The sequence below is a fragment of the Python bivittatus genome, unplaced genomic scaffold (genome assembly GCF_059951505.1).
Source record: "Python bivittatus isolate LINGU-HERP-01145 unplaced genomic scaffold, Pbiv_v1 ctg000690_np1212, whole genome shotgun sequence".
Classification (NCBI taxonomy): Eukaryota; Metazoa; Chordata; class Lepidosauria; order Squamata; family Pythonidae; genus Python; species Python bivittatus.
In genome coordinates, this window is record NW_028277096.1 from 21053566 (window position 1) to 21070167 (window position 16602).

Consider the following 16602-nt stretch of genomic DNA (forward strand, 5'->3'; position numbering starts at 1 on the left):
CCTCTCTTCCCATTAGGTGGCCAAAGTATCTGAGCTTGAGCTTCATTATCAATCCTTCCAATGAGCAATCAGGGTTGATTTCCTTTAAGATTGACTGGTTTGACCTCCTAGCAGTCCAGGGGACTCTTAAGAGTCTTCTCCAGCACCACAGTTCAAAGGCATCAATTCTTCGGTGCTTAGCCTTCTTTATGGTCCAGCTCTCACAGCCTACTGGAAAAACCATAGCTTTGACTATATGGATCTTTGTCGGCAAGGTGACATCTCTGCTTTTTAATATGCTATCTAGGTTTGCCACAGCTTTCCTCCCAAGGAGCAAGCGTCTTTTAATTTCATGGCTGCAGTCTCCGTCTGCGGTGATCTTGGAGCCCAAATAAATGAAGTCTGTTACTGCTTCCATTTCTACCCCTTCTATTTGCCAGGAATTGATGGGTCCAGATGCCATGATCTTAGTTTTTTTAATGTTGAGTTTCAAGCCAGCTTTCACACTCTCCTCTTTCACCATCATCAAGAGGCTCTTTAGTTCTTCTTCACTTTCTGCCATTAGGGTGGTATCGTCTGCATATCTGAGGTTGTTGATGTTTCTCCCTGCAATCTTATGGCAACTACTTACAACCAAAAAGCAAGGTTCTCGCAGTCTTCTTTAACCAGATTTATTAAAAGAGAAAAGGGATTAGGTTACAGAAAGCTTGGCAACCAGATCTATTTTCTTTGGCACCCCATCAATTTTTAAGTCTGTAAGGGCAAAGATTTCTTGATCATATCGCTGATCCCCCATGGATGAACTGGGAAGAGATGGCTTAATTTCCTGATAAAAGGCAAATGTACAGATATTCTGTCCTTATAATATTTTGCAAACTGCCTGGGCTTTCCTGGGCTCTGAAAACACCATTATAGATAGGAGAAGGGCCATATGAGACTTGCTGAGTCCAGATTCTGAATCTGAATCATTAGGTTTCAATTCAAAAATTCCAGGAAAGCTGCTTAGGACACCCAAACAATTCTCACTTCTCAACAGCTGTCAGCCAAGCCAGAACCATGAATGAGAAGGCAGGCAGAAATAATTAGACTGATAGATCATGCACCATCAAGTTGTTTTCAACTCCTAGCAGCCACATAGATAGATGTTCTCCATGATGATGTATCCCTAACCTCTTGTAGAGGACCCAGATTGAGGAAGACACAGACCACCCAGCAGGGTGAGAAGGGATTTTTTTTATTCCTGTTCTCTAATGAATATATATAGTCCTGTTTTCTGTGTGTGTGTGTGCGTGTGTAGAAAGCCTCACCCTTTGTATCAGTAATGAATCATTGCTCTCCATTGGCTTCACAGCCCAAACAGTGTCATCACTCATGCATAAAAGGAGAGGAGGACAGCCATTTCCAGATGTTGCCACCAAATCGTCAATTTTAATGCAAGAGAAGGGAAACTTTTAAATAACATGGAGGGCAATCCCATTAACTGCATTGAAGTGGTTTATTTTCAATTAATTGGAGTTCAATTTAGCTACATTTTTAGCTTGGTCCCAGACTTTTTTTTTTTTTTGCAGGGGAGGGATACCCTTCGACCATTCAGTGGCTGGAATTCTGAGCGTTGAAGACCAAACGTGTGGAAATTGCCATGCTGGGAAAAACTGGGCAAAAGAAGGTTAACCTTGTTCCTTTTGTGTGTGTTTGTGTGAACCTCTGAATTAGTCTTGAAGCCTGTCAATTACATGGACAAGTCCATGCAGGTTTGGGGGCCCCGTTTATGGAAGGGCTTTGCCACTGTCTTCTTCCTAGGGCTGAGAGGGAGGTACTGGCCCAAGGTCACCCAGTTGGCTTCTGTGTCTAAGGCGGGATCAAGAACTCATTTTTCCCCATCCCCAGTCCAGTGCCTTAACCACTACAGGTAATCCTTGTTTAGTGACCACAACTGGGACCAGCAACTCAGTCATTAAACAAAGCGGTCGCTAAGTGGAACCCTGACTGTGCTTATGATCTTACTTCGGCTTTCCTTTGCTTTACAGACCTGCGAAGGTCGTCAATGCAAGGATTGCTCGTAAAGTTACTTTTTCACCATCGCAACAGCAAACGGTTGTTAAATGAGGCAGTCACTAAACAAGGACTACCTGTAGGCCTCTCTAACTTGCAAAGTCCAAAATATTTATCCCGAGAGAATTTTCAAAGAATGGTGTTTGCAATTCCTGCCGACTAGATTTCAAATCTAGTTAAATACACCACACTCATTTGAAAACTCCCCTTAAAAACCCCGGCTGTTGTGATCCACAGTTATACTTTCCTCTTGATGTTTTCTTTATATTAGCATCAACCTAGAGAAAAAAAAGAGTTCCCCACCTTCTGCTAAGCCATGCCTCGGCAGAGAGCAAGCCACAAGTGGTCTGCGCATGCAAATAACACTAATTAGTGGGTTTTCATGATTTAGTTCCCCCTTTCTCGGTGCTTGGTGGGAGTAGCAACCATCAGAGCAAAATTCTCATTTTAATTACTATTGCTCATTAAAGTTATCTTGCAGCCTACCATGAAAAAAAAAGGAAAAAAAACACCCTACAATAAACAAAAGTAGAAGCAACAGAGTCAGGCGTTTCTGTTCAGGGGGAAAAAAACCCTTTTCTGCACGCAGCGCAAAAAAAAAGCCTGCATAATTTCCCAACATAAAATATTCATTGCAGCTGAAGGATTTAGATTTGCTCTCCTTAATTTGTAAGGCAACGGAGATGCAGCTACTGTACGGGTGGTGTTTTCCTGGTGCCACAGAGAGAGAGTCTGTGGGGCTACAGTTCGTCTGTTTTGAACTCTGGGTCCAGGGGCCATTGCATGGAGGTTGAAGGCATGCTCAGAAACTCTCCCACCGAGTGGAATCCCAGCTCTCCCTTCAAATTTTGGACCCTGCTTGTCCATTTTGCTGTGGGAGCCCTGGACTTTTGTCCCAAAGTCTTACCCTAAAGTCAACCCCAGAGCTAGTGGGCAAGAGGCTGGAAGGAATTCAGACTTCTGGATTCCAAAAGGGGGTTGCAGGTTTGCATCTGAAAATCGTCCAATTCAGTTCTGTGGCTGCATTCATACAATGCACTGGACATGAATACTGAATTTCGCTGTTTGCACAATGTATTGAACCCTTAAAAAAAATGGAACTATAAAACAACAGAACAGTTTGGGCTCACGACATGTGAAAACTCATCAAAAAAGGAGCCAGGGTTGGATGTTGTCTGAATGCAGCTACTAGGTCTTTAATCAGACCTGGTTAAGCCTGCTGGGTGAACAAAGCCAGAATCTTTTCATGTGAGGTGCATTAATGTTGCTTATAATATCATGTTAGTCTCTCTGGAGATTAACCTTTCTCTTCCTGATAATTGGAAGAGGAGACAAGCTGGGCCACTTGTCTCGGTAGCTGCATATTAAGGTACCGGGTAGCGCCACAGATTGTGCAAATCCATTACGTGAGTTGTAAATCACAGGGGTATCGTGATTGTGACTTCATCTTCCTCCAGGTTGGTGGGTTGCAAGAAAGGGTATGTTGGCTTGCAAGAGAGCCTCTGGATCAGAGATCCCAGATTGCATAGTGGCAATGGAGCGGCAACATGAGATACCTCCATATCCAGGGCCTGCCAGCTGGAGACAGCTGGTGGCAGAGATGGTGTGGGCAAGATGACCATCTTGAGTTCCCGGGGCCTATGGCAACATCGATGTAGGATTCTTGCTGAAATTTCTTGGACTTTCAGAGAGTTGAGAATTCTGGTGTGGGCGACAGATCTCCTGGGTACGCTGATCCCCCTGGGGAGAGGGGGCCACAAAGTTGTTTTCTGGGTGCCAGAGTGGTCTGGTAGAAGGGAGTGAGGCTGAGACTGGATCCCAGTCCGCTCGCCTGGGTCAGGGCTCCTGGTTATTGGCTGGAGGATAGGTGGTAGAGTGTGGGGTACACTTGTTGTTGTTTAGTCGTTAAGTCGTGTCCGACTCTTCGTGACCCCATGAACCATATTGTGCCAGGCCTTCCTGTCCTTCACTGCCTCCCGGAGTTGGCTCAGTTTCATGCTCATTGCTTCAGTGATGCTCTCTAACCATCTCATCCTCTGCCGTCCTCTTCTCCTTTTGCCTTCAATCTTTCCTAGCATCAGGGTCTTCTCCAAAGAGTCCTCTCTTCGCATTAGGTGACCAAAGTATCTGAGCTTGAGCTTCATTATCGATCCTTCCAATGAGCAATCAGGGTTGATTTCCTTTAAGATTGACTGGTTTGACCTCCTAGCAGTCCAGGGGACTCTTAAGAGTCTTCTCCAGCACCACAGTTCAAAGGCATCAATTCTTCGGCTCTCAGCCTTCTTTATGGTCCAGCTCTCACAGCCATACATTACTACTGGAAAAACCATAGCTTTGACTATGTGGATCTTTGTTGGCAAGGTGACGGCTCTGCTTTTTAATATGCTATCTAGGCTTGCCATGGCTTTCCTCCCAAGGAGCAAGCGTCTTTTAATTTCATGGCTGCAGTCTCCATCTGCGGTGATCTTGTAGCCCAAATAAATGAAGTCTGTTACTGCTTCCATTTCTACCCCTTCTATTTGCCAGGAATTGATGGGTCCAGATGCCATGATCTTAGTTTTTTTAATGTTGAGTTTCAAGCCAGCTTTCGCACTCTCCTGTTTCACCCTCATCAAGAGGCTCTTTAGTTCTTCTTCACTTTCTGCCATTAGGGTGGTATCGTCTGCATATCTGAGGTTGTTGATGATTCTCCCTGCAATCTTAATTCCGGCTTGTGATTCTTCCAGCCTGGCATTTCTCATGATGTACTCTGCATATACAGTGGGGTAAAAAAGTATTTAGTGAGCCACCAATTGTGCAAGTTCTCCCACTTAAAAAGATGAGAGAGGCCTGTAATTTTCATCATAGGTATACCTCAACTATGAGACACAAAATGGGGGGAAAAATCCAGAAAATCACATTGTCTGATTTTTAAAGAATTTATTTGCAAATCATGGTGGAAAATAAGTATTTGGTTAATATCAAAAGTTCTTCTCAATACTTTGTTATATATCCTTTGTTGGCAATGACAGAGGTTAAACGTTTTCTGGAAGTCTTCACAAGGTTTTCACACACTGTTGCTGGTATTTTGGCCCATTCCTCCATGCAGATCTCCTCTAGAGCAGTGATGTTTTGGGGCTGTCGCTGGGCAACACGGACTTTCAACTCCCTCCAAAGGTTTTCCAAGGGGTTGAGATCTGGAGACTGGCTAGGCCACTCCAGGACCTTGAAATGCTTCTTATGAAGCCACACCTTCGTTGCCCAGGCGGTGTGTTTGGGATCATTGTCATGCTGAAAGACCCAGCCACGTTTCATCTTCAATGCCCTTGCTGATGGAAGGAGGTGTTCATTCAAGATCTCACGATACATGGCCCCATACATTCTTTCCTTTACACGGATCAGTCATCCTGATGTTTTTCGCCTTTGCAGAAAAACAGCCCCAAAGCATGATGTTTCCACCCCCATGCTTCACAGTAGGTATGGTGTTCTTTGGATGCAACTCGGCATTCTCTCTCCTCCAAACACAATGAGTTGAGGTTAGACCAAAACATTCTACTTTGGTTTCATCTGACCATATGACATTCTCCCAATCCTCTTCTGGATCATCCAAATGCTCTCTAGCAAACTTCAGACGGGCCCGGACATGTACTGGCTTAAGCAGGGGGACACATCTGGCACTGGAGGATTTGAGTCCCTGGCGGCGTAGTGTGTTACTGATGGTAGCCTTTGTTACTTTGGTCCCAGCTCTCTGCAGGTCATTCACTAGGTCCCCCCGTGTGGTTCTGGGATTTTTGCTCACCGTTCTTGTGATCATTTTGACCCCACGGGGTGAGATCTTGCGTGGAGCCCCAGATCGAGGGAGATTATCAGTGGTCTTGTATGTCTTCCATTTTTTAATTATTGCTCCCACAGTTGATTTCTTCGCACCAAGCTGCTTGTCTATTGCAGATTCAGTCTTCCCAGCCTGGTGCAGGTCTACAATTTTGTTTCTGGTGTCCTTTGACAGCTCTTTGGTCTTGACCATAGTGGAGTTTGGAGTGTGGCTGTTTGAGGTTGTGGACAGGGGTCTTTTATACTGACAACAAGGTCAAACAGGTGCCATTACTACAGGTAACGAGTGGAGGACAGAGGAGCCTCTTAAAGAAGTAGTTACAGGTCTGTGAGAGCCAGACATCTTGCTTGTTTGTAGGTGACCAAATACTTATTTTCCACCATGATTTGCAAATAAATTCTTTAAAAATCAGACAATGTGATTTTCTGGATTTTTTCCCCCATTTTGTCTCTCATAGGTGAGGTATACCTATGATGAAAATTACAGGCCTCTCTCATCTTTTTAAGTGGGAGAAATTGCACAATTGGCAGCTGACTAAATACTTTTTTGCCCCACTGTAGGTTAAATAAGCAGGGTGACAGTATACAGCCTTGTCGTACACCTTTCCCTATTTTGAACCAATCGGTTGTTCCGTGACCGGTTCTAACTGTTGCTTCTTGACCCGCATACAGATTTCTCAGGAGACAGGTAAGGTGGTCTGGTACTCCCATCTCTTTAAGAATTTGCCACAGTTTGTTGTGATCCACACAATCAAAGGCTTTTGCATAGTCAATGAAGCAGAAGTAAATATTTTTCTGGAACTCTCGTGCTTTCTCCATGATCCAGCGAATGTTGGCAATTTGATCTCTAGTTCCTCTGCCTCTTCGAAACCCAGCTTGTACATCCGGTAGTTCTCGGTTCACGTACTGCTGAAGCCTAGCTTGTAGGATTTTGAGCATAACCTTGCTAGCATGTGAAATGAGTGCAATTGTGCGATAGTTTGAGCATTCTTTGGCGTTGCCCTTCTTTGGAATTGGAACATAAACTGACCTTTTCCAATCCCGTGGCCACTGTTGCGTTTTCCAAACTTGCTGGCATATTGAGTGCAGCACTTTAACACCATCATCTTTTAGTATTTTAAATAACTCAGCTGGAATGCTGTCATCTCCACTAGCTTTGTTGTTAGCAATGCTTCCTAAGGCCCACTTGACTTCACTCTCTAGGATGTCTGGCTCAAGGTCAGCGATCACACCAGCGTGGACATCAGGGACATTAAGATCTTTCTTGTATAGTTCTTCTGTGTATTCTTGCCACCTCTTCTTAATCTCTTCTGCTTCTGTTAGGTCCCTGCCTTTTTTGTCCTTTATCACGCCCATCTTTGCCCTAAACGTTCCTTTCATATCTCCAATTTTCTTGAAGAGATCTCTAGTCTTCCCCATTCTATTGTTTTCCTCAATTTCTTTGCATTGTTCATTTAAGAAGGCCTTCTTATCTCTCCTGGCTATTCTCTGGAAATCTGCATTCAGTTGCTTATATCTTTCCCTTTCACCCTTGCTTTTCGCATTCCTTCTTTCCACAGCTATTTGTAAAGCCTCATCAGACAGCCATTTTGCTTTCTTGCATTTCTTTTTCTTTGGGATGGTTTTAGTTGCTGCCTCCTGTACAATGTTACGGACCTCCGTCCATAGTTCTTCAGGCACTCTGTCTACCAAATCTAATCCTCTAAATCTATTCATCACCTTCACTGTGTACTCACAAGGAATATGATCTAAGTCATACCTGAGTGGTCTAGTGGTTTTCCCTACATTCTTCAATTTAAGCCTAAATTTTGCAGTAAGCAGCTCATGATCTGAGCCACAGTCAGCTCCTGGTCTTGTTTTTGCTGTCTGTATAGAGCTTCTCCATCTTTGGCTGCAAAGTATATAATCAATCTGGTTTCGGTATTGACCATCTGGTGATGTCCATGTGTAGAGTCGTCTCTTGTGTTGTTGGAAAAGAGTGTTTGCTATGACTAGCTTGTTCTCTTGACAGAACTTTAGCCTTTGCCCTGCTTCATTTTGTACTCCAAGGCCAAATTTGCCTGTTATTCCGATTACTCCTTGACTTCCTACTTTAGCATTCCAATCCCCTATGATGAAAAGGACATCTTTTAGGTGCTAGTTCTAGAAGGTGTTGTAGGTCTTCATAGAAGCGGTCAACTTCAGCTTCTTCAGCATCAGTGGTTGGGGCATAGACTTGGATGACTGTGATATTGAATGGTTTGCCTTGGATACGCACTGAGATCGTTCTGTCATTTTTGAGGTTGTACCCCATTACTGCCTTTCCCACTCTCTTATTCACTATGAGTGCAACTCCATTTCTTCTAAGGGTTTCTTGCCCACAGTAGTAGATATAATGGTCACCCGAATTAAATTCACCCATTCCCGTCCATTTCAGTTCGCTGATTCCCAAGATGTCGATGTTCAGTCTTGTCATCTCATGTTTGACCACATCCAGCTTGCCTTGGTTCATAGATCTTACATTCCAGGTACCTATACAATATTGTTCTTTGCAGCATCGGACCTTCTTTTCGCTTCCAGATACATCCACAGCTGAACGTCCTTTCGGCTTTGGCCCAGCCGCTTCACTCTTTCTGGAGCTACTTGGAATTGCCCTCCGCTCTTCCCCAGTAGCATATTGGACACCTTCCGACCTGAGGGGCTCATCTTCCGGCGTCATATCTTTTAGCCTTTTAACATTGTCCATGGGGTGTTCTTGGCAAGGATACTGGAGTGGGCTGCCATTTCCTTCTCCAGTGGACCACATTTTGTCAGAACTCTCTGTCATGACCTGTCCGTCTTGTGTGGCCCTGCACGGTGTAGCTCATGGCTTCACTGAGTTACGCAAGCCCCTTCGCCACGACAAGGCAGTGATCCATGAAGGGGGTGGGGTACACAGGCATTTGGAAATCCCAGATGATTGAGCATAGGTCAGAGCAGTCCCCTGTGATGCATGTCCCCGGGGTGCCAACTACTGAGTCATTCCTTGGGGGAGTGGATTGCCCTGCCCTGCCCTGCCCTGCCCTGCCCTGCCCTGCCCTGCCCTGCCCTGCCCTGCCCTGCCCTACCAAGGTTTTGGTAGTCCCGTGATTGACGGCCACCCATTGCCTCTTTCCCAGGCCGTGTGTGGAAGAGTCCCCTCCTCTACTTTCTTAAGTTAAATCTTGGTCAGCCAATCATGGGCACTTCCTTGGTTGTTTTAAGGACTTCCAGGAGATAAACTGGCATAAACAATGTCTAAAGTGCAGATGAAGGATGACTAGGGAAATTTGACCCGGACAAGTATGTGCTCAGATTCAGGCTGACTCCATGGCAGGAAGAGAGGGGAAGTGTTTTACTTTTCCTCTGTTTTCACATTGGTGGGCTGTCATCCAGCGACTTTGGGGTCAGTTCCTTTTGGGCAGGAGCTGACCGGTGGAGTTTCCTCTGGCACTATGACCAACTGGTAATGCTCCTGCCCTGCCATGCTCACCTCCCCTTCAACTCCACCCCCATCTATCTCCCCTCCATCTCTGCCCTCTTGGCCGCCCTGCATTCCGCCACCCCTGCCACCCTACACTCTACCTGCACCCCAATGCCTGGCACTCCACCAGCCTTGCTGCCCCCACCACCCCCAGCTGACCTTCACCGTCTTCTTCCTCCCGCTGCTGATGAGGTGCACCCGGCCTGGCCCTTCGCAAGGCAGCTGAGGCTTCAGAAAGGCCGCGTGTGACCTCAGGAAGGCTGCGCGTTGCCAAGGGCCAAGCCGGGCACGGCTCAGAAGCAGCAGGAGGAAGAATTGTTTGGTCTGGATGAAAGTGTGACGCTTAGGGTCAGGTAGCCTGCAGGACAGCAGCTCCCCCCGGAGTCAGCCCGACCACTCCAGCCATGTCAGAATGAGCAGCTGATTGTTCCCCCTTCCCAGGAACTCAAAGGCGTTGGCACACAGAGATCCTGTTGTAGGGTGGCAGTGCCAGCTCTCGGGAATGGCTTTCCACTTGAGATCAGATTAGCTCATTCATTCATTCATTCATTCATTCATTCATTCATTCATTCATTCATTCATATAAATAAATAAATAATAATAATAATAATAATTATTATTATTATATATATATATATATGCCGCCCATCTCCCCCAGAGGGTGACTCTGGGTGGCTCACAATTAAAACCCCAAACAGGTATAAAAATATAAATATCCATATTAAAATTAGCTAAACATTTTCAGAAGAAAACTCTACTTTTCAGAAGCTGAAGGCGGAGTTCTTCCGGAGGCACGTGGGTTGGGACGCCACGTTGCCTGGGTGTATAGATTTTGCGGTTTGTGGGGTTACGCTTTGTTGCGGTGGTTGTCGGTTTGCTGTTTTATCATATTTGTAAGCCACCGGGAGCTGGATCAGATTGTGGTGGGGGTAGAAATAGGGCAACCAAACCTAAATGCTACACGGCGGAGGCACTCACAGGGCAGGATCAGCAAGAAGGAGGCCACAACAGTGTGTACAACGCCCCACCTTTTTGTATGGGTCCCGTGGAGTGGTCAGGCTGATTCCAGTGGGGAGATGCTGTCCTGCGGGCTACCGTTCAATTGTGTGACCGTGGCGGCCATCTTGACTTTATTGCCCTAAGAGTGATCGTCACTGGTGTTTCGCAATGGGAAATTGCTCTGTAGTCTGGTTTTGGAGGAACCCCTGGGGAACCTATCATGGTAGAGGTCTGCTTTGTAATCAAGGATTTGTTTGGTTTTGATTATCCAAAGGCACCTACTGTTGCCCATTCTGGAGGGGGCATTTAAAGTACATTTGAATGTGGTCCCATCAAGTGCCTGCTTCTTAGCACGCTTCTTGGGAAGACCCGTAAATGGAGCACTGTTTCTCAACCATGGCCACTTTAAGATGGGTGGACTTCAACTCCCAGAATTCCCCAGCCAGCATGGCTGGCTGGGGAATTCTGGAAGTTGAAGTCCACAATATTGCTGAGTTAAAGGCATGAGTTCTAGTCCTGTCTTAGGCATGGAAGCCGGCAGAGTGACTTTGGGCCAGCCTTTTTCTTTCAGCCTCACCTACCTCCCAGGGTTGTTGTTGTGGCAAAAATAGCAGGAGAGGGCTTTAGGGGTATTGCCTTGAGTTGTTCAAAATAAAGGTGGAGCATAAATCTAATAATAAATAAATAAAAAACGTTAGGACAGCTGCTTTCACCGGCCTTGTTCTGGTGGCAAAGTCGGGATCGCCCACCAAGGCAAAGTTGTTTATGCCAATGTGCTTCTCTGCCAGATCATGGACTACGGAATAGCGCTTTCACATCCCATGATTTCTGATGTGTCATGGATGCATCCGTCTAGGGCGGGGGCTTTTTTGCAAAAATGCGGAAGTTATTTAATTAGTACCTTTTGGGGTGTTTTCTGACTTCCCAGTGAAGCCTAGAGCTCTGGGATTTCCTGTGGGTGTCCCGTCCAGGTAATAACCAGGTCTGCTGCTGCTGTTTAGCTCAGGGTTTCTCAACCTCGGCAACTTTAAGATGTGTGGACTCCAACTCCCAGAAATCTTAAAGTGGCCAAGGTTGAGAAATGCTGGTTTAGCTTCTTGAAACTAGCCAAGTCAGACAGGTGCTGAGCTGGGCCCAGATAATACAGCTGGGCTGTATTGCAAAGAGACATAAGAAGTCTCCTTTGAGATGAGTTCACGTCAGCCCTGCGAGGTAGGCCAGGTCATGAAATAGACCCCTCAGGGTTTCCAGGAATGTTACTTGATTGTTGAAGGGTATAATATAACACAGGGTTCCTCAACCTCAGCAACTTTAAGATGGGTGGACTTCAACTCCCAGAATTCCCCAGCCAGCCATGCTGAATAATTCTGGGAGTTGAAGTCCACCCATCTTAAAGTTACTGAGGTTGAGGAACCCTGACATAACAGAATCTTGAAAAACCGCTCAGGATCTCTCTGTCCCATCTTATACCAAACAAAATCAAGGCAGGGTTATTTTGAGTCTCTTTCTCACACCCTCCTCTTTCTCGGGGCTGAGTAATCTTTCCTCAAAGTCCCCCCTTAGCGTCTCTCTCCTTCCTTCCCCATCCCCAAGATCAGCTCTATCTTTGTCCACAGCCTGACACGTGCATGTCATTTTGGTCGCAGCAATACTGCACCGGTGGGGCCTCGTTTCTTCTGAGATATTACCGTACCTTCTCAGTCTAAAGCCGTGGGATCTCCTGGTGGTCTCCCATCCAAGGATTTGCCAGCCTGCCTTTGCTTAGCTTTCTGAGATCAGCCAAGGAGAGCTAAGTGCTGAAGAGAAATTTCTTGAAACAAACAACAAACAAATGTTTCCCTCGCTACAGCAATTCTGGAAGGAAATGGGAAGTCCACAGATCAATCAAAGTGTGGCGGAGGCAGTCTGGGGTACAGGAGCTCCCCCTTGTGTTCCTAAGCTGTTCCTGCAGATCTACTTCTGAAAAAAAATGGGGAACATCCATAAGAGGGAAGGATTTTTTAAAAAGGAATTCCTGCAGAAGGCCCACAATTTAAAACAACGTTCCCCAATCCCCTCCTCTTCATATGGACTATAACACCTATCATTCCCAACCTGTTGGCTGGGCTGAGTAGGAATGAAAGGAACCGTGAAAGGAAGCTAGCGGGAAGGCACCAATAGGTTTTCCACTGCAAAGTAGAAAATTGGGCCAAGGCAGATGACTACCATCAATTAAAATTTAAATAGACAATACTAAGAATAAGTAAAAAGACATATTATTAAATATTAATAATGACCAATCTGTTAAAATATTACTAATTAATTATTATCAAAATATTGTGAATTATTATCCAACCATTACTAATTGATATTAAATATTACCATTACTATTTACTGCATACTGTGCTAATAAGATGTTAATTATTATTTGGTCAAAAGGACAAAATCCAGTCAGAACTACCTGGTAGACTGTGTATAAATAGCAAGAATAAAATTTAATACATGATTACAGACCATCTTCACTCCCTCTTTCCTCTACCTGAAAGAAAGTTGGACTTGCAAAGATTCCTGGCTTAGATTTAGTGAGGCTTTGCAGAAACAGAGGCATCTGTGCACGATGCTCGTAAAAAAAGTTGGAACTTCACCCGTGCTGTCATGCCACCATTTTGACTTTTTTGACACCCCCTGCAGACACCCCTGTCAACAGAAAACCTGAGAAAAGAATCAAAGAATATAATTTAAATGAATAAACCAGGGATTGTAAAATGTCATGCCTTGTAAGTCCTTAGGCCTACATGTATACAAAATGACTTTTTCCAGCATCAGAAAGACTGGTTTTTCAATTGCAATTTGTTTCCAAGAAATCTTACTTTTCAAGATCATATGCTAGCAATAATATAGAATCGACAATGCACTTTCCAAATTTCACCCTAGAAACGTATGACAAGTCATGGATCTCCAGTTTCCAGCGAATCTGAAGGGGCAGAATGGAAGCCGATGGCTGGAATCAGGAGATAAACGAAATAACGTAAATCTAGGCTGTCGAGTCTGTTGAGGGATGGGGGAAAAAAGAAGGGGACAATTTGCAAGGTCATAATACATGGAAGTTTGAATGACTACTGTTGTGAAAACAGTCCAAAATAATAATAATTTTTTAAAAAAACACTCAAAAAGTGAGACAATATTTGAGTTTAAGGCTAAGTCTGCCAGATGGAGGACGGGAGGACGAAAAGGAGGACACGCCCTCCTTTTGCCAGACGTCTGGGGAATAGCTACCCCAGAAGCTATTCTGCAAAAGCATGACCGCATACTCCCAAAATCCAAATGTGCCTCCCTTTATCATCCAATCATCCAAAATCTCACCGCCCTAACCCAGAAGAATCTTAAGATTTTTCTCACGCGAGGCTCTCTGGACATCTTCCACTTGGCCTCCGTTTCTTCCGCTGATGCTCGTTTTGTTCTTTCACTAGCTTCTTCTCCCTACAGCCAGTTTTCATTCAATCTGTGTTTATTCCAGAACGGAAATCTTTGGCTCCCCATTCAAAATATTTAGAACACCCCGGAGGCAAACAGCTCCCGAGATTGAGAAGAATGCCTGCAAAACAAGCTGGCCAAATTGGATTTGGGGAAATGCTACATATGCCACAGGCACGCTTACACGACGCTTAAGATCTTGGGTACCAAGGAACTTCGACGCAGAATGAGTCTAAGATAAAGACTCTTCACAGCCACAGCTGAGTTCTTGTCAATGTCTTCAAAAGGGCACTTTTATGATTCCGGGAGGATGGAAAATAAACGTTCAAAGACGGGCCTGGCATTTCTGATTACACCAATGGGCACACAAAACGAAAAAATGACTGTGGTAGGAGTTGTTAATCACCCATCCTCTGGGGCACAAGTTTGCAAGTTTCAGTGTGTTTCCAAGAACTTCAAGGATTGGCCATGGAGTACCGTATTATAAGCCCAAAAAGCAGCACCACGAACCTCCCACATCAATGACAATGGATATGAAAGATTTGATTCAAAAATTAAAATAATGAAACTTCTAAGTTAAGAAAAAGAAACTTTTTAAAAATGAAAAATCAGTGAGAACCCCAAATCCACCAATTCTGGCCAGGTCTCGTCCAAAGGGCCGAAAAAGGGGGATTTTGCCAACCATAAGAGTTTGGTTTGCAAAGATGTAGACCGGGCAGATTAACACTTTCTTTTGGCTTAATGGTGGAGGTCACCCAAGGTCGGAATTAAGCAGAGATTGTCCTGTGATCCTTTACCTTTTTCTCAGAAATAAAAGTTAGCAGTGCTTGGGGCAACATTCCTCCACCCCAGTGTTTCTCAACCTTGGCAACTTTAAGACAGGTAGACTTCAACTCCCAGACTCCCCCAGCCAGCTAAAAATAATCAAAGAGAGAGGTAGAGAACAAGAGAGTTAGAAATAAAGAAAGAATACAAAAGTGGTGGAAAGTAAAGAAAAGGGAAGAAAGGAAAAATTGCAAAAAGAACAACTTCCAACTTCTTATACAGCAGACGTAGATAAATCATATAAGAACCTCCTACTCTAAAACCACATCTTAACATACGTATTTTGTATAACCTATTTATTTAACTAATCATCAGATCCATATATCATAATTTCATTTTTTTCTGTCTCCTGCAAAAAGTCCAAAAGGGGCTTCCGGTGGGCATGAAAGCCTCAACGGTCTTCTGTACAGTTGGACTTCAGATACCTGCCTGAAGGCAGCCAGGGGAGAAAGCAGTGATTTAGCTGAGACCCAAAACAACCTGTTTGTAGGTTAAATGAATGGATTTATTCTGCCTCAGAGGGCAGGCTAGGACCAAGGGCTTAAATTCACAAGAAAGGAGATTAGACATCAGGGAGAACTTCTTTTTTTATGGTGTTCTTATTTTTATTAATTAAGTAAAACCACCAGCCGAAAAGCAAAAACAAAGAAAAGACATATGTAGACATACAGGGAGAACATCTTGATTAAAGGAGCTGTCAGCCAGTGGAACAGGCTGCCAAGTGAAATGGCGAGTTGGCCTCTGCTACAGGTCTTCATTGAGTTCTCCACCACTAGAGGTCTTCAGAGGGTCAATGGTCATCTGTTGGAAATGCTCTAGTGCAGTGTTTCTCAACCTCGGCAACTTGAAGATGGGTGGACTTCAACTCCCAGAATCTGGGAGCTGAAGTCCACCCATCTTAAAGCATGCTGGCTGAGGGATTCTTGGAGTTGGTCCACTCATCTTCAAGTTGCCAAAGTTGAAAAACACTGCTCTAGTGCAGGGATCCTCAACCTTAGCAACATGAAGATGGGCGGACTTCAACTCCGAGAGTTCCCCAGCTGGCTGGGGAACTCTGGGAGTTGAAGTCCACCCATCAAATTGCTGAGGTTGAGGAACCCTGCTCTAGTGGATCCTGCCTTGGGCTTGGACTCTAAGTTTCCAACTCCATGATTCTATGAAACTACTTTTTGACACTAGATAAGCCCCTGTCCTGTTTGTGCGTTCATAAATGAGCAACTATTATAAAGCAGGAATATTATAGGCCTCCTATACTGTTTCTTTCCAAAGAACCAAATTCCTGAACTTGGTCCAGGGAAACGGGAAACAGGCCTTCTGTCCCCCCCCCCGCCCCATTTTACAATATTGATAGCATCCAATCTTACATTCCTCCCCAACCCTCGGAAGATGCTGTATTCAGTGAGACAAATGGGGAATTTGCTGATTTGAGTGGGTGGGTGTGAAAGGAATGCAGAACTGATATTTTTACTTTTCCTTCTTTTTTTGGAAATTCATATGTCTCCCTGCTGCTTTAGCTGAAACATTGATACTATTAACATGAAAGAAAAGAGATGTCTTTCCCACATGCAAACTATTCTTTCTGGGGGGAGGGGGGCAATTAAAAGACAGAGGCTGCTAACATTTTATATTTTTTCCCATCCCCAGCAGAACTCCATGGAACATTATTTTTCAGATTCCCCACAACGCAGAGTCAATTTGGAAACAGCAGGACGTTCCCCAATGCAAAGTTTAATTACTGCAAAACTCACATGGCAAGAAAATTGCAAATCTCATCGATTTCTATCCATCATTCTTAAAGACAACTGTAACATCAGAAACAGGGCAAAGGATCCAGAATCTAGCGGGCCCACCCAGCGAAAACAGCACGTCTTTGTGGCACCTTAAAAACCAGCCGAATGATATCTGCTGTCTGGGGTTCAGCCCACAAATTTCTCATGGCATCAGCTTTTGCCAATTAAAATTCATAAATATATTATGGTATAAATTTTTCTGAACGATTGCCA